This window comes from Chlamydotis macqueenii, chromosome 2 (assembly GCF_036417535.1).
Source record: "Chlamydotis macqueenii isolate bChlMac1 chromosome 2, bChlMac1.mat, whole genome shotgun sequence".
Classification (NCBI taxonomy): Eukaryota; Metazoa; Chordata; class Aves; order Otidiformes; family Otididae; genus Chlamydotis; species Chlamydotis macqueenii.
Genome location: NC_141557.1, coordinates 71,298,313 through 71,317,566, shown reverse-complemented (window position 1 = coordinate 71,317,566; position 19,254 = coordinate 71,298,313).

The following is a 19,254-nucleotide window of genomic DNA, read 5'->3' as shown; positions in this document are numbered from 1 at the left end:
AGGCAATATAGGGTTCTCTAGATAAGGCTGTGTACACAGAGCTTGTTTAGAAATGGGAGTTATTTTTTAATGGAAGATCCTGCTTTTAAAGTGGATCTTTTATTGTCAGCATATGAACAGCAAGCTGACTTGAGCCTCCAGCACTCTCAGTGGATAGGCAGTGCCTGCATGAGCCTACCCCAGTCATGGGCCAAAGTATCCAAACTGAAGCCTCCAGTGCTACCAGGTTTGGAGAGACACAATAAACTTAAGACCTTTCTGATGAGTCACTGTACAGTGATAGGTCTGTACTTTTGCTTTGCTGAAAATAAATCTACACCCAGTCCACATGAGTGATGTGAGGATTAATTTTTGAATACTTGCAAATTACTTTGGAAAAAAGATATCACAAATAGTAAATATAGGAAAGCTAGCGAATATAGGAAAAACTCATAGCACAAGATTAACTTTTGCTTTATTCTTCCTTGAAGTTTGCTGTCTCCTGTTCCTTATAACATATTCACTCAAATTACAGTGAGGTCACAGCTGTCACACAACTCTACTTTGACATCCCTACTGTGCAGGGAAAAATCAAAACATGTATTTTTAAAAGTATACTTGCGAGAAATCATGCTGAAAAATAAACTTTGTAGTATCTTTATTACTATTAACATCTGCTGGCACAATGACATCTCGCTTGGGATCTTTGTTTGCTGATACCAGAAGAAGGAAGTGTAGTTCCTTGATACAGGTCCATAAGTCAATATATGTCATTGGCTTTATTACAGTGAGTCACTCTTTTAAGCCTTCACATGCTCAGTGTCTGATGGTGAAAGGAGACTTATTTTCAGGTATGCTAACGTAGCAATTACTACTGTTGGACTACAATTACTGCTGATGGGAGCTGGAGTCATAAATTCAAGATCACAGAATCATTAAGGTTGGAAAAGACCTCTAACATCATCAAGACCAACCATCAACCCAACACCACCATGCCTACTAAACCATGTGCCGAAATGCCACATCTACAAGTTTTTTGAACACCTTCAGGGATGGTGACTCCACCACTTCCCTGGGCAGCGTGTTCCAATGCTTGGTAACACTTTCTGTGAACACATTTTTTCCTAATATCCAATCTAAATCTCACATGACACAACTTGAGGCCATTTCCTCTCATCCTATCGCTAGTTACTTGGGAGAAGAGACCAACACCTGCCTCCCTACAACCTCCTTTCAGGTAGCTGTAGAGAGCTATGAGGTCTCCCCTCTTCCTCCTCTTCTCCAGACTAAACAATCCCTGTTCCCTTAGCTGCTCCTCATAAGGCTTGTTCTCCAGACTCTTCAGCAGCTTTCCTGCACTTCTCTAGATGTGCTGCAGCAACTCAATGTCCTTCTCGTACTGAGAAGCCCAAAACTGAACACAATATTCAAAGTGTGGCCTCACCAGTGTTGAGTACAGGGGCACAATCACTTCCCTACTCCTGCTGGCCACACTGTTCCTGATACAAGCCAGGATGCTGTTGGCCTTCTTGGCCAACACTGCTGGCTCATGTTCAGCTGGCTATCAACCAGCAGCCACAGGTCCCTTTCCGCTGGGCAGCTTTCCAGACACTCTTCTCCAAGCCTGCAGGGTTGTATGCGGTTGTTGTGACTGAAGTGCAGGACCTGGCACTTGGCCTTGTTAAACCTCATACGATTAACCTCAGCCCATTGGTCCAGCCTGTCCAGATCCCTCTGCAGAGCCTTCCTACCCTCGAGCAGATTGACACTCCTGCCCAATTTGGTGTCATCTGCAAACTTACTGAGGGAGCATTCAATCCCCTCATCCAGACCGTTGATAAAGATATTAAACAAGACTGGCCCCAAAATTGAGCCCTGGGGAACACTGCTTGTGACAGGACACCAACTGGATTTAACCCCATTCACCACAACTCTTTGGGCTCGGCCATCCAGTCAGTTTTTTACCCAGCAAAGAGTACACCTGTCTAAGCCATGAGCCGCCAGCTTCTCTAGAAGAATGCTGTGGGAGACAGTGTCAAAGGCTTTACTAAAGTCCAGGTAGATAACAACCACAGCCTTTCCCTCATCCACTAGGCAGCTCACCTGGTCATAGAAGGAAATCAGATTGGTCAAGCAGGACCTGCCTTTCATGAACCCATGCTGGCTGGGTGTTATCCTCTGGTTATCCTCCACACGCCTGGTGAGTGCACTCAAGACGAACCGCTCCGTAATCTTCCCTGGTACTGAGGTCAGGCTGACAGGTCTGTAGTTCTCCAGATCCTCTTTCTGCCCCTTCTTGTAGATGATTGTCACATTGGCAAGACTCCAGTCATCTGGGACCTCCTCTGTTCATAAATTAAAGAGTCATAAATTCAAGATGCATATTCAAACTTCTACAAAGCCAGAAGCTACACCAAAATCAAGGGTGTCACTCCCATCTTTAGAGGTACTGCATTGCCTCTAGCTGCTTACATTTTCAGTGATTGTTCAAAAAGAGACATTGTAAAGAAGCAGGTGGGGATTTACATGCTACATTTCTCATACTGACATGCCTGGAGTCCCACTGAAGCAAATAGACCTGGTCTTAGGGTGTAAACTATTAATTTTACAACCATAGAATCATGGAATCATAGAATGGTTTGGGTTGGAAGGGACTTTTAAAGGTCATCTAGTCCAACCCCCAACAGGGACATCTCCAATTAGATCAGGTTGCTCAGAGCCCTGTCCAGCCTGTCTTTGAATGTTTCCAGGGATGGGGCATCCACCACCTCTCTGGGCAACCTGTGCCAGTGTTCCACCACCCTAACTGTAAAAAGCTTTTTCCTGATGTCTGGTATGAATTTACCCCCTTCTATTTTAAAACCATTACCCCTCGAGCTATTGCGATAGGCCTTGCTAAAGAGTTTCTCACTGTCTTTCTTATAATCCGCCTTTAGGTACTGAAAGACTGCTATAAGGTCTCCCTGGAGCCTTCTCTTCCCAGGCTGAACAGCCCCAACTCTCTCAGCCTCTTCTCATAGAAGAGGTACTCCAGCCCTCTGGCCATCTCTGTGGCCCTCCTCTGGACTCACTCCAACAGGTTCCTGTCCTTCTTAGGTTGAGGGATCCAGAACTGGACACAGTACTCCAGGTGGAGTCTCATGAGAGCAGGGTAGAGGGGGAGAATCACCTCCCTCGACCTGCTGGCCATGCTTCTTTTGATGCAGCCCAGGATGTGGTTGGCTTTCTGTGCTGCAAGTGCACGTTGTTGGCTCGTGTTGAACTTCTCATCCACCAGACCCCCAAGGTCTCCTCAGGGCTGCTCTTGATCCATTCTCTGCCCAGCCTGTATTTCTGCTTGGGATTGCCCCAACTCATGTGCAGGACCTTGCACTTGGCCTGGTTGAACTTCATGAGATTTGCACAGGCCCACCTCTCCAGCCTGTCAGGTTCCCTCTGGATGGCATCCCTCCCCTCCAGCATGTCAATGGCACCACACAGCTTGATGTCGTCAGCAAACTTGCTGAGGGTGCACTCTATCCCACTGTCCATGTTGCCAGCAAAGATGTTGAACAAGGCTGGTCCCAATATGGACCCCTGAGGAAAGCTGCTCATCATTGGTCTCCACTTGGATATCAAGCTGTTGACCACAACCCTTTGAGTGCAGCCATCCAGGTAATTCCTGATCCACCAAGTGGTCTGTCTGTCAGATCCATGTCTCTCCAGTTTAGAGACAAGGATGTCGTATGCGAGTGTCAAATGCTTTGCACAAGTCCAGGTAGATGATATCAGTTCATCTTGCCTTATCCACTGATGCTGTAACCCTGTCATTGAAGGCCAACAAATTGGTCAGGCATGATTTGTTCCTAGTGAAGCCATGTTGGCTGTCACCAATCACCTCCTTATTTCCCATGTGCCTTAGCATGGTTTCCAGAAGGATCTGCTCCATGACCTTGCCAGGCACAGAGCTGAGACTGACTGGCCTGTAGTTCCCTGGGTACATGGTTCCCCATTTTCCATGGTAATACTGTATAATATAACATGTTTATAACCATTCTTACAAGGCATCTCTCTGATGCACCTTAAGACATGCTTTTCCAGTCACTGACCACCACTAATATAGTAGATAGTTGAAGAAACAATGTTTTAACCTTGTCAAAGAAACAGGGAAGAAAAGGAGAAAGGAACTAGTTCATAAAATGTACTTGGATTTTGAAAAAAGGCTTTGACAGAAAGCACCAGGTATATTGCAATGTATGTGTCTTAATATTTATGCATCTACATAGACATATAAATATATAGAGATATACCACACTTCTGTTAATATTCAAGAGAGCAATATGGACACAGAAGTTTATTTCCATAAAGGATAAAACTAAATAGTAACTAAAAATCTTTCCTGCAAATATTTTTAGTCTTTAATATGTTTTTGAATGTTAATTAATAAAAGTCACTTCAAGAGGTGGAGTCCAGTGAAGGTCATTTTGTCCAGTGAAGGTCAAGGCTGGTTGAGTCCCGGGCTGACCTAGTAAAAGCTCTGTCAGAGGCTGAACTCTGCAACAGTGTCCCAGAAGAACTAGATTACACATTTCTTGGAAAATTACAACAACGTAGACAGGTTATTCTTGTGCTGAGCCCGTCACAGTCAATGGCAATAACTAAACACCTTTTAACACTCTAAAGTAGTATCCTTCCAATGCTAGACCACTCATAGTTTATGATCAGGAGTCCTCCCTGGACTAAAAGCAAGCTCTGTGAGATGAAGCCAAATTCAAGATGATGTTTCAGCAGCTTCCAGCCACCACCTTCTGAATCGTCCCTCCAAATCAAGCTGCCATCTCACACATGGTTTGCTTTTACTGAGAGCTCTCCTTGTGCTATGCATGCACCATGTCGGAAACTCTAGGAAACCTTCAGTGTCGTCTGCATCAAGAAAGAAAATTGATTTTTCACAACTGTGTTTCATTATTAATAGGAAGGTATTGTCCGCAGGCAGCTCAGAATAGCACTACTTGTTGAAAAGTTAAGAGATCTCGTAGATCTCCAGGTCTCCGATCTGCTTGGATCCATTAGGGGACAGATTCCACTAAAACCTACAGAGCCAGATTAAATTAGGGGAGATCTCAACCTGACTTGTAGTGGAAGGAAGGGTTATTTGCCTTTGCCACTTTCAAATGCTATTTTGAAGTAACACCAGGTGCTCTTTCTCAACCACTGCAGTGCACACGTTCAGTGCTGTTTGCTCCTCTCAGAAACGCCTACCAGGTGCATTGCCAAGTGTTAGCAGATTAACGCATTGGGGAAGGGAGAAAAACCTCAAACAGCTGCATCTGCCCATGTAGAAAGGAAGTGAGAAGGCAACTGTAAGTGTTACCCAACTTCTAGAATCCTTTACTCGGTAAAAAAAGAAAGGTTACTACCTGGCATAGCTACCAGATATGCATTTCAGTTGTGGTCTTAAATAATTTGTGGTGAGAAAGGGCTTGGAGAAACATGAGCTGACTGTTTAGAATCCTCTTTGAGCTGATATTACTGCGGTACACAAAGAAGCAACTCCAAAAGAAGAAGCTGAGGGTCCAAGTGGAAGATTCACTGATCGTATCGACCCAAAACTGAAATACCAAGATGACGCCAGTGCCAGTAGTGGTAGGAAGAGTCCCTTGAACTCTTTGAGATAGCTCTGGTGTGAATATAGCACAGTAATTTGTGAGAGGATAAAAAGTGCTATCAGCTGCCATACATATCCTGAGAGTACAAATGGAGAAACGACAAACTCCAGTCAGTAAGTCTGATAATCATAAGTGCAGTGGAACCAACGGACAGTCTTGGCACTGCATGTCCAAATCTCCTCCGTCCTGAAACATAACTTCTCTTCTGGGCTCCCTCCTACTGTTACTTGGGACTGACTGGTGTTTCTTGCTCTTCCCAGGTCAGAAAAAGCATTCCCAGGTCTTCCCAGGTCAGAAAAGCATTTTGGAGCTCCAAGCATGCTCCTACACAGAGTCCCGCTGCACCTGAAGCGGCTGAACATTTTGACCTCTTTTTAGAAGGATATTCATAACAGTGCTTCCTTCTGATCTCAAGAGAAGGTGTTTAACTTCCTCACCCCTTATATTTCTCTTGGGAATCCAACATAGCTCATGTTTCTTATCTATATTTTGTTACTGATGAGACAAGAAATCTGCATTTAAAAGAACTAGATAACATCCATCCAGGATGGAGAACTGTGTTCCACCTTCCTCAAATCCTTGTAAAAAACCTAGAATCCAAAGGAAAAGCAGAATTGAATCTTAGGCAAGGTTAACACGATGCCACAAAAAGGTGGCTTAAGGAGATATTAAATGAGAAGGAAAGAGGCGCAGTGAAAACTCAACAGGCAAATCGATTTGATAGCACATCATTAAAATAAAAATAGTTGTTTTATATAAAAAGCTAAACAAGATGCAGCACTGCTAACACTTAGATGGCTGAATGCCTAGAAACACATGAGGTAACATTATGGGCTGAAAACCCCAAGACCTTAAGGGAAACGAATACTAATGGATTTTTAAAGCCATGTTAATGACATGTTGACTCTGAGCTAACACTGGGGACAAACAGACACTCAATCACCACCTACCACTGTGATGTAAGTAGAAAGTCATGCTGATGTGAGCAGACGCTGGCCCCACAGCTCCTTCTCTTCTCTGGTCCTTCCCTTCTTCTTGTGCCAACACAGATTTGTGTACCCTCATCTGGCAGAGCTCCTCGGAGCACTAATCCTGCTAGAAAACACCCATCGCAAGGGAAGAGCACCACAGCAACAAAGAGCTGAGGGTGGGGGTCACTGCCTGTCCCCACTTTTGGAGCCACTTTAGCCTTGGCCCTGGAGCCACTGCCTGCTGGTGGCTTTCATGGTGGCACTCAGTGAACAGCCCATGGGACTGGTCTGCCTCGTCATTTAGATGCCCCAAATGTGCTGCACATCATGGCAGTCTCTTTAGCCAGGAACAGGGGTGCTACATCGAAGAGATGAATGTTGTTTATGGAACACCAAATGCATTGATTTCCCCCAAGAGTAGTTGCATTTTGTAAGGAAAATATTTATTTTTAAGTTTGTCGATTTCTTATTTTGCCTTGTGATCTAATGTAGCTTTTTCCCTTCCTTCCCTGGCACCACACTGGCTATTATTTATTTATAGAACAAGCAAAAATGGGCTAAGTTTAAAAAAAAAAAGATATGGGAAAGGTGTGGTCTCTTCCTCTACTGCTAACAGTCTAACTTTAGATGTGATGGGATGAAGTGGGAGTGAGAAGACAGGAGGTCGAGATGGGCTCATGGACAAAGATTACAGCATAAGTACATTTTGGATGTTCGAATTTTATAATAATATTGTTGATTCACAGGAAATCATTACCTTGCTACCCTGAACTCAGATGTACCTTGGAAATCTGTAGCTTTCTCATCTCTTGGTCTAGTGGTTCTGAAAAATTTTATTGTAAGACCTCCGTGTTGTTTTTTACCTCCCTCCTTTCTGTTGCAAAACAAAAATAATGTTAATAGCTCAGTAAAGCCTAACTTTAGAATTCAAAATACTATGAAATTTAAAGTTTAAAAAGCAACAGTAATTTTATGTCCTTGCATTGAATGAACTAGAATCCTAAATTGGATATGACACTACATGGAAACCAGCTCTGAGATACGAAGTGAGAAGTAGCATGATCAAATAAATAAAAGCAGAGGTTGAATCTCACACCTGTTTCGGGGGGAAAGTACGTGTCTCCGTGACACTTGCAAAGAGCATGCTGCAAGAGCTGAAGAGCAACACATTGTACAATAAAAGCTCAAATGAGAGATTTGGCTGAAGTTACAGAAAAGACAGATCCACAGAAAACGTGGAAGGATCCCAATATGATCTAGCTGTATACATGGGGAAGAGGAAAGAATAAAAAAAAATAATCTCTACCAAGCCAGACTGGAAAGATGGTTTCTGATATTGAGTCAGATCAAGAAGAAAATTTGGGTAAGGCATATAAAGAAATGCTCCAATTCCTCCTTAACCTGAAGGAGGCTTAGTAGTATGAAGGCCATCTATAGTAGACAATCCACAACGTACCCTTTCACACTACTTCCCACTCTAAACTCCAAAACTTGCCATATTCCTTTGTTAAATTAAACATATTGAGTCAGGTTTCATTAATAATGATGAGCTTTATGTCACATAGACCTTTATCTTCATGGGTTTTCAAATATATTCAAAATGCTATATAATAAGATGTCTGCTTTGTCCAAAAAGCCATGCAAATAACAGCTGTACACCTGTAACTGTCAGAGAGTTACCATGTTTGTGAAGTCCGAATTTATTTGACCAGGTAGCAGGGGGACCTTTGCTCAGACGGGGCCATGATGCAGTCACAAGGCCAAACTTTGATATCATTTTTGTAATGATAAGACTAAGACTTGAGAGAAGCAGGTTGAAGTATCGGATACAAACTGTTGTGAAGCACATTTCACATCACCCACAATGCTGGATCGGACCACTTGCTCACATAAAAACACATCACTTCATCTGAGAAGAGCTTAAGCAATTCAAGGATGCGTGTGCATTCATGAACAATGTTTACCTCAGGACCAAACTATCTTCAGGATTTTCTCAGTGTGCATTTGGCTCTTCAAAAGAGCCTGCTGCATTAGTCTGCTGTGTCATAGGGTACTTAAAATAACTGATTGGCTATCGCAGAGCTTTGTGTTAACTGATGGGTGCCTGTCTCCTCTGCCAGGTAAAGCCTGCAACGTGAGCTTGGCTCTTGGTCACATCCTGCTGTTTATCTGTGGCAGGCAAGCGTGTGCTTCCAGAGCTTCAGCCTCTCCCTGCGCTGGTGATAAGTTGCTCCTCGAGTCCTTTCTGCCAATTGTTCTTGGCGAAGGGTCTGGGGAAGACTATTGTTGTTGCTGGCTGTTATCTCTGCCTCTGACTCCACTTGGCAGGGGTGCAAATCCATCTCTCTGGTGTGGAAACAAGCTGCTGGACTTTGGATGAGTCAACTCATTAATAAACAAAGAGTTACAAAGGAAATGGGAATCAGTCTTAACAAAATAAATGCATAAAAAATTTATTGGATGCTAGGGTGTTTGTCCTCCCCAGCATGACACTGCTTTATCTCGGGCCCCAGCCTTCCTATCAGAAAACGGGGAAGTTAGTAGTTTATCAAATTTTAATCAGCTTAAATGTTGATGTATTACTTACATAGCATGGAAAGTATTTTCTCTGTTGTTACTGGTAAAGGTGGTTTATTTTTAATTATTATTTTATATATGTTTCTCCATTTCTATACCTTCTCTGCATCGCGGAGTGTGCCAATGCTAACTGGAAAACCTTCCATCACCTACTGCTAACCCTGTCTCTGTGAAGGAGCCCAAGCCAGCTGCTCTGTGGGAAGCTTAAGATTGAAGTATTAAATTCTAATGAAATTTTCTTCTGTGTTGAAGCAGAAGTATGCAATCAGATTCAGGAGTACTGACTGGGCTTGGGACTTGGGACAGCGGGGGTTGCAGCTTCTTGGTGAGGGGGTTGGTAAGGTTTGCTATATGTTTTTTTTTTAAAAAAAAAGAAGAGGAATTTTGTATTTTCTCCTTACAACAGCAGCCTTGTCCATAGCACACTGTAGGCCAGGGAAGATTTCATTTAGACCGGGCCTTAGTGCTTGTCCAGTAGTACCATTATAGTGGTAAAAAGAAAGCCTCACTCTTCTCAGGTCGCTTGATGCTCCTTATACCCATAAGGACAGTACTACCACTTTTCTTGCAGTAGCATTGGGAAAGCCTCACAGTTTCTTCATCTGCTGAGATGTAATACCATACTATACATCACGGTATTACATTATTTTATTTTTAGTGTTGTTCTTTTCTCTTAATACTACCCAATTTCCCATATACATATTTGCTTTTCAGCCAACACAGCATGATGAAGAGATGTTTTCACTCAGTTCTTCACAGCAACGTCTTTTTCCCAGCTGGTTTAAGTAAACTTAAAATCTAGTATATATAAATAGTCAACATTGATTTGGAGAACACATTACACTGCAATCGTAACCCCATCATCATGTCAGATTGCCTGCTCTTTGTTAGATCCTTCTACATTTCCTTCTCACCCTTTCTGAATATGACTGAATAATTTTCTTTGGTTATGTGTTAATTTTACCACCCCACTACTTGTACCTTCCTCCAAATCAAATATTAGCACCAGCACTACCACAGACCGTGGGGGAACTCTGCTTAACTTTACTTAAACTCTATGAAAACAACTTGCATCCACCTTTTCCATTATAAAGTCCTAGACCTTCTACCGTAAAGTAAACCAAACTGACCTCTTCATGTTAAAGAAAGAAAAAAAAGAAAAAAAAAATCTCAGAACTGTGCAACCCCTGATTTAGGCTTCTTGAGGAAAAGCATGGTCATGGATGAGGTGGATAAAAGTGGAATGTTAGAGCTCAGAGGGCATCGTTGTTCACTAGGAAACCAAGCACAGAACAGAAATAAGAGGAGGGAAATAACAGAAGTGAACATGTCCCTTGGTAAACAACTCTTGAGAGCAAGTCCCACATCATGCAAGGAGGCTGTACACATGATGTCCCGCTGTCTGGGGTGTACCTCTGACATGCAGCATGGTGAAAGAGGGGACTGATCATTGCTGGAAGTGTACGTGTCCTAGATCATCTCATTTGCTGTGAGGGCAAAGGCAGCTGTTGTATTCACTGCCAAGCATTTATGAAATGCAAAAACCAAGTCATAAAGAAGAAAAAAAAAGTTAGGAAAGAAAAAAGCGCTAGAGTTCTCCAATCCTCTCAGGTATAATTACAGAAAATAACAACAAAAATAAGGTGGCTTCTGGTGCTTTTGGTGTTCCAAGGCGTTTACTGTTTTGGGTCTCGACTGCGGTAATGTGTAGGACGCATAAACAGTGAAGTTGGCCAACCAGATGGGACACGCAACCTACTAATTGGGGAAAGTCTGCCCTAGCATCCGGCCACCGGTCGACAACACAACAGCCCCCAGAAAGTCAATTTTTATTTCGACTTCTTAAATTATTATTTTAAATGCTGGCTCAACCACCAATCTAAAAATTAAATGAACATGCACTTAGTAGGCAAAATAAATCTTTTTTTTTCTGAATATGTATTACCTTTCATCACTTCTCTGTTTATAGCATTTAATAGCAAGAAGTACAGGAAAAGAATCTAACTGTAAATGTCTTATCTATCTTTGTAGTACCACTATCCCTACAGCATCGGTTTTGTCCTTTTCCTTACTTGCAGAGAAGTTATACAGATCCCAGGAGCAAGTTATTATACTTACTACAAAACATAGCTACTTCAGTAAGATAGTCAGGAGAAAAACTGCATAAAAACCCCCTAAAACCCCTAACACATGCACAGTATCTGTTGGAAAACAGCATGATTTGAGACCTTTCCTTTCTCTTTCAATTTTACAGAAAATAAATTTTAAGCCTTCATGACTCAATTATTTGCACAGTAAGAGAAGGTGACAATCCTATTTTCTACAGACATTAAAATAACAGATAATAAATTCCACTCTTCTTTAATAAATTCCACGTTTGGTGGGGTTTTTTTTGGTTTTTTTTTTTTGTTTGTTTTTTTTTTTTTTTTAATAGATTGCCTAAGTTTCCTGGACCACACGTCTTACAATATACTTTGTTTCCAAGCAAGATGATGCTTGAGTCTTCTAATCTAATCTTTAGCTGTTTGCTACTCTATTAAATTTCTTCTGATCAAAGGGCTTAGCAGAATATCTATACAGATATTATAGAATATCAACACATAATAATGACTCTTAGTTTCCTTTACTTGACTCTCTGGGTCTGGTTTTTTTCCCCTCTTTCTTCTTTATGATCCTATAATGGAGTGAGGGTCTGATTCTCAGCCCAGGTTTTAGCTAATAATCCTTCATGCATGCCTAATTGCACGGGGCCACAAACACTCAGAGTATTATGTAGGAGAACTACATACTGGTAATTGTGAAAGGTGGCAACTGAAATTATGTTCCACATTGTAAATTATCTGACCTTTCAGTTAAACATCTGTTACCAGCTTAATGGCCACTGAAGGTGTTTCAGTAACAGAAATTGTTTACTACCTTTTACTCCTTTAAGAGTCCATTGCCAACTCAGCAATGAGCCGAAACGAAGCGGAAGGAACAGTACCTGTGAAAAGCAGAGCATCAAGTCCTACGGCAGGCTTGAATCCTATCACTAGTTGCAACTATGAGGCCATTTGAAGAGGATGGGGGCTGAAACCTGTTGGGTTCCACCAAAACAACCATGGAAACTATTAGCATATCACCTCTTTTCCATAAGCAAGAGTACAGAAAGCAAAATGAAAATAAGAAATTCACCTTCATGTATTCTTGTTTATGCATCCAGAGCTGGCAGGTAGGACAAGAAAGATCTATTTAACAACAAATTAAATTTAAACTTTATTGGTTTTTGGTTCATTTAAAAGTCACTGCACTACCACAAAACCAGTAAGCCTGTTGTGACATTTTGGTAGTCTTACTGTCCACGCTTTACAGGCAGTACCAGCACAGCCTGATGTTCACAAGGCATATTATGAGCCATGAAATATGCTAAAGGCATTTGACCTCATTATTGATGAGATGCCCAGCAATTTTAAATGCTCAGCAAAAGCTGATGTTGAATTGCGATGAACTAATTAACGCTCGATTCAGCAAAGAGCATCACATTTTTCATTATTTCATAAAACAGAAATAAGTAGATAAATTACAATCCTGAAACAATAGATTTAATTTGAAAAAAATCAAAATAGTATGGGCATGAAAGTTAGGTGGTATGAGAATAGTGATTACATTAATCACATTTCTTTACCACAGTTCAGCATCGCTATTAAAAAAAGGAACTGCTTGCATTCATCCTCAAAGAGACATGACCAATTCCAAAAAAGCTAGCTAAATTCTAGCTGTAGTGAAGTTGATGGAAATTTTGCTAAAGATTTCTACAAGAGCAGGATTTCATCCTTCTGTTTCCCTTGCACAAGCAGAATGCACTGTGGATACATGCAAACCCCTCTGCTGAGTCTAGGTCTTTCTGGCCAAGTGCATCCTTTGTAAATGCTGAATCCGCTTCAAGATGCCAAGTACAGAGCTAGACTCCGCAACCTCTGCTGGTGTGCGGCAAGTGCTCACAGTTAGGCCCTGAAACTGGTAGGACTACTCAGTCATGTTCTGTCAAAGAAGTAACAAAAGAAAAACGTCTCTTAGAAAAGCTATATGATACGCATATCTTCTCATTAAATCAGAACTATCTATTTTCTTAATCAATTTAATATAATTTATGTATTTCCCATTTTTGAGTATTTTCTTCAAACTTCATCCAGAAGCAAGAATGAGAGTAGGTTCAATTAAGAACTGGTTTAATAGTATTAACAGTATTTAATTTTTGATCTGCATTGATTTGCTGTTTTCTTGCAATGACTTTGCACACTTAATAGTGCAAGGTTACCCATGCCACCTTGCTAAAATTCTTCACTTTGGATCCAAACACACGCTTCTTCAGAAGTATTTTCCACCTGCTTGCTTATTAAATACTTAAAGTGAGTTATTTAAAGATCAAGAGCTTCAACTCTTTTCCCCAGGAGCTGCATTTCTCTTTTCTATGTGCCTATGCAATATCTATCATACGATCCAAATTTATAATCCCATCTAAGAACTATTCAAACATGAACTAATGAGTAAATTGAAAATTACATTTGACATAGAATCTGCAAAAACAGTATTTGAATTCTCTTTGGTATATTCACTCTTCTTTCCTTTGCACTAACAAAAAAAATGCTTACAATGAATACAGACAGCAGATGTATCTACTCATTTCAGAGTGACAGAAAGGGGACCAGGATGAGGCTGGTAAAAATTGCTTTCCTTGTGATAGAAGAGAAAGAAGTAAAGATGTTTTTTTCACTACTCATTTTTCCCATTTATTTTCCTGTTACAGCGCAGTTCTCAGACTGTGTTACTGGCTTTATTTCACAGAGGTAAAATGGAAAAAAAACCTTTATTATACTTTCCTATCTCTAAATAAATTTGGTTCAAGGTATTTTGCTGTCAGGTTCCTGTTTCTTCTACACGTAATTCATGTGATTGCTGCTGAAAGCCCATTAAGAAAGAAGCCATGCCTGTCACAGGACAAAGGAGGATGTAAAAGCACTTCATTGTTCCTGCTCTGAAGAAAAACAAATTGCCACAGCCAGACCCCACTCCCAGCAGTGCCAAGTGCACAGTAATTTATTACCTCTGGATGTCTGATGCCAAGCAAAGGAAACTCAAATGTCATACCTTCATTCATAACACCGTCTCATGGAATTATTTTTTCCGGATTCCTGGGAAGTTGAAATATTTGAGAAGAATATCAGGAACTGTTGTTTTAGCCTGTTTGGTGAGTAGATAATTGCCTTCCAACTCTATTCTTTCAGGAAATGATGTGAGTGTTGCATTGTTCCTAGACGGGGGCAGCAATGTTTTTTAACAAGACACATACATATATATTTTTAAAAGAAACAAAACACAACAAAAGCATGCAGTCTAAGCCACTGTACTGCACCAGACTTTTTGAATCTGGTGTAGATAAGAGGTTGGCCCAGACAACGTGTCCACATTTCACATAACTAAGAGCATTCTTTAGAAGGGATGTAAGCAACACTTTGTTGAAGAAGAAGAAAAAAAAAAGAAATCTAAAACAAAACCCTTTATGATGTGGGAGTAAAAGCTCATTATGTTAAGTGATATCAAACATGGCCAGAAAAGACCCTAGGGAGAAATTACACTTTTTTATTGGATTCTGTGGGACAAAGTAGTCTGGGAACTTGAAAGCACAAGGAAGGTGCACGTGGAAATCATATCATATATGAAGAGTAATTTCTTACCGTGTGAAAATTATTTGGAAATAGTTTTCAGCTGAAGTTTCTCTTTATGGCAGCTGTTTCAAGGGGAGCATGCTGAGGCAATGACCTACAGTAGCACTAATACAATAGCTGCTGGATAACCTCCTTGCAGAGGTATGCGGTCTTAGTCCAGTTCCGTGTTGACAGGCAAAATATAATCAGCACTGAAACTCCTAACAACAGCGGCTCAGTTGGAGTCTCTTACTCTATTTCGACTGAACATAATGGCAAAAATTCAACTCAGTGTTTGAATTTCAACTTAATTTTTGATAAAAGTAAAATTGGGCCTATAAAAAGAGTAAAGAGGGAACAACTATTTCTTCTTCAGGAGAGGCTGCAGAGGACAAAGAGGCAGTGCACAGAAACTCTGCTATGACTTTTCATGCTCCAGTTTGTCCACGACACGCTTCTCTAGGACTTGCATCCTCTAAAACCAAACTGAAGAAAGATTCTGTGTTTTGTGATCCTGTGGTGATGGTGACTGCCACCGTAGTGACAAAGACCAACGGCCATCCTACAGCAACCCGATGTAGTGGGCTGCACCATCCACTTCCTCCCTACTTCACATCTGGCTAAGAAACAAAAAGCCAATAATTAAACAGCCATATTACATAAAATTCTATCTGTTCATGGATGTTTTAAAGGAAATTGCATTTGCTGTACCACCTGCAAGTTGCAGCTGCAAAAAAAATTCAACTCACAAGACATCCTGGTCACCCCTCATTTTTATATATTTTTTGTTTATCTACAGCTAGAAATGGCAGCCTGTGTTCGGACCCACTTCTCCTGTATACACAGATACACAAAAAGTCTTACACAAAATGAGAGAAAGGTACTGTCCTAAAGTAGGTATCTGTGCAGCATTTGTATTCTGCACTCAGGGCATTCCAGACAATGAATTATACATATTTGCCTAATACAATAAGCGCCTCTAAACTTGCTCAGGACACAAATTTCAAAGTCCTACTACCTCTCAGTGTTTCTTGATTCCAGAAAACTTTTCCACTGTTGCGATGTATTGCCAGCTGCTTATTCTGAAGAATTTTTTGAACCATTTAGACCTTGATAGTTTAAAGGATAATTCCTCCTTAGGATTCCAAATGCTAATTAGTTGTTTGAAGTCAAACTGCTAACCAGGTGTACTAGTGTAATTCTAAGTCAGGCTTCTCAAGATTGTTTAGTAAATATTAAATTTTCTGAATTCTGCTCGATTTTCTTTCAAATCAGTACATTGGAGGGATGCACAGTACTTCCCATTTATGTAATTCAGATTAGAAGCTTTCTAGGTGACACAGTAAACATGGAACTGATTTAGAGCCATCTGGAGAGGCGATTTTCAGGAACCGGAATTTCTTTATTGAAGGCTAAAAACATCTGGAAAGGACAAACTTGGGTCCACTCATAAAGGACTTCCTATGACCTCAAGCAATCCGGAACTAACTTCCAGAAGCTAAAGCTACTGAAAAGTGCTGTGCATATTCTAGAACACATTACAGCAAGAGGCATTTTTGCATATCCCATCTTGGCACACCACTGGCAAGGCACCACCCCACAAGCTTTGCAAAGCAAGCTTGCAAATTTATCTTATAATTAACTCAAAGACAACTAAAAATGCTTATCCAGGTCCTGCAGTGTTTGCTGTGGCAGGAACAAAAGTTGTTTTTCTCTGGATTACAGAATATAGGGACCATATGTCATGAAATGCTGGATGAATTTATAGATTATGTCCATCTCAAAATGTTAGTAATGAGTAACAGGCGAAAGCCATAAATAGTGCCTTGGTTCTCACTAAATTCCATTACATCAAGTTAAATGCAATGTCTGTTAAAAAAACGACACTCAGTTGCAGGTCTCCTTGTATCCACCCATTAAGCCATTAGCAGAGAAGACTGAGGAAATGCAAGGTTTTATTTTAAATTACAGTTTTAAAATACAGTATCATCCATCCTTCAGCGCAATTGTCTTGAAAACTCATATTGAAAAGGTCAGCTTTTTCTTCACTGTCTATAAAATTATGTTAAATAAAAATCTGAACCATGCCCTTATTTAGCCTAGATAAAGAATTTAAGAAGGCAACCTGAAACCTAGGTGGATATCTTGGCTAGATTCCTAGCTAGAAAGCACAGATCTGAGCCCCTGACTTTCAAAGCTACAGCTTTAAGCCCTAGCAGCACTTCTGCAAGCCTTTCTTCTTTCTAATGCCCACCATTGTCTTGAATAAATTTATTTCTACTTTGCTCCTTACTATATATATAAAACTATCACCTACAAAACTGCAAAGGTATTGCATGTAATACTGTACACGCTTCACAACTGAGAGAGAACTGTACATATACAGAGAGAACTGCATTTCTACGGGTTGAAATTAATATTTTATAAAAACTCCCTTTGTTAATTGCACCAAAATAGATTTAAGTCTTTTGGACTTCTCCCTTCTCTTTTAAATGCCTATGTTATTTGGAATTTCAGAACAATCTTAAGACTGAACTATCTATGAAAGTTGTGTTACCCATTAGAATTCTACTACAGCAGCTGCACTCCCATTTTCTTGCCGATTCTGCTGTATCTTGACACACAGACCATAAGCTGGACTAACAGCACTGAGCATACCGTAGCTTTACTACTTTAAAAAGTTCATTTAATTACAACAATTAAAATAATTGATTTGTTTAAATGTGTGTGGTATGATAATTTTGTTCACAAATTTTTTTCAGAAGTCCCCATTTTTTCATTAATTATGGCATGATTTTTGTCCATAAGCATAAACTTTCGCTTTGAACCTTCATAAAACCTGGAAAGCAGTGTAAGAATGCAGCTCTTGAAGTTATTAATTTCTGACACTGAGTCTAACTACAAACTATAATAAATCTTAATTAGAACCGATGAGTATTGTGGACAATATTCTTCAGATCAGCACACCCTACACAAATAATTTTAAGAGTGACCTGTTGGAAGTTTTTGGAGGACTAATGGGGCAAAATGCTGCTGCTAAGTAGTGCCATTTTTTATTTGAAAGCATTTGGTTTAATCCACAAAATGTCGTGTACTTATACAAAATACTGTATTACAACTGAACATAAGCACTTATATTCTACAACTCATATAAAATCAGGCTTTTTAACTTTCCTTCTCAGGCTTGCACTGACACCTACTGGGCAATGTTTGTAAATCTCAAATTCCACACCCTTGAAACATCGGAAGCTTCTCAACTCAGGAGTGAACTACATATGATTCAATCCATTGGCTGATTATGCCCTGTATTTGCTCTTTAATTTGACTACTGAAAAAAAACCAACTCCCCAGTTTTTGAGGAAAGATTTAAGAAGCAATAAATTAAAATATCAGAGAAGATGCAATGTTCCAGCTGTAATTATGGAATTTTCCTGGGAAAAAAAAATATTACCTACTGTTAGCGTAGAAAGAAGCAGAGTAAGAGCAAATAAACCAGCTTTCTCCCTAAGATTAAAAAAATCTAATAGGCCTTAGAAGAGCACACAGGTTCGTTGTTAAATCCAAAACAAACCCATATGTATTTCTTCAGTTCCTCAGTTTGTTATTACTCTTAAATACAGCAGCAGCAGATTTCATATAGCAGTTCCAAGACGACAGTAGTTTCTTGCTATGTATTCATTAGAATAGAAAGACTAAGAAAATATAGCAGAGATTACACAACATCCAAACTCACTTCCACTTACAAAGAAGAGCCGGTAAATCTACAGTTCAGTATTATAAACAGCATTAATAGTTAAGCACAAAGCCTGGTACAAAGACGGATTGTAAACGTCCCCTGCCATACTAGAAGTCAACATTAAGTGTTGAGGACCCTTTCCAGCCCCTATTGGAATCCAATGCAAACTTCTATCAAGTTTAACAGGGATTAAATAAAAATTGCCAAGATTTTAAAAAATATGAAATTCAGTCATGTTAATATTGCAAGTACAAGATAAAACACTTCCTTCATGCACCAATGACCTAAACCCAACTTTTAAACTACTTGTTTTTCTATTTCTCCCAAATGATAGACTATTGAATAACAAGAATTTGGATCCTACAAAGAAAGTTCCACTGTGGAGAATCATTGTGTCCAGTCCCATCTTGCTAAAATTCTGCTGAAGATACAAATCATTTTTATCCATCAGATGTGTTCTGTTTTGAGATAATATTAGACTCATCAGCTTGGTCTGGTTTTTTTTTTTTTGGTGGGTTTTTTTTTTGGGTTTTTTTTTTTTTTTTTTACATCTGGCCAGAAAAAATAGGTTTTCCTGTAAATGTTGGCAAGTTACTTTGAATTCAATTAAGCATTTCCAAATACCTAAAAATCTACACCATATCAAATTTTTAAAAAGT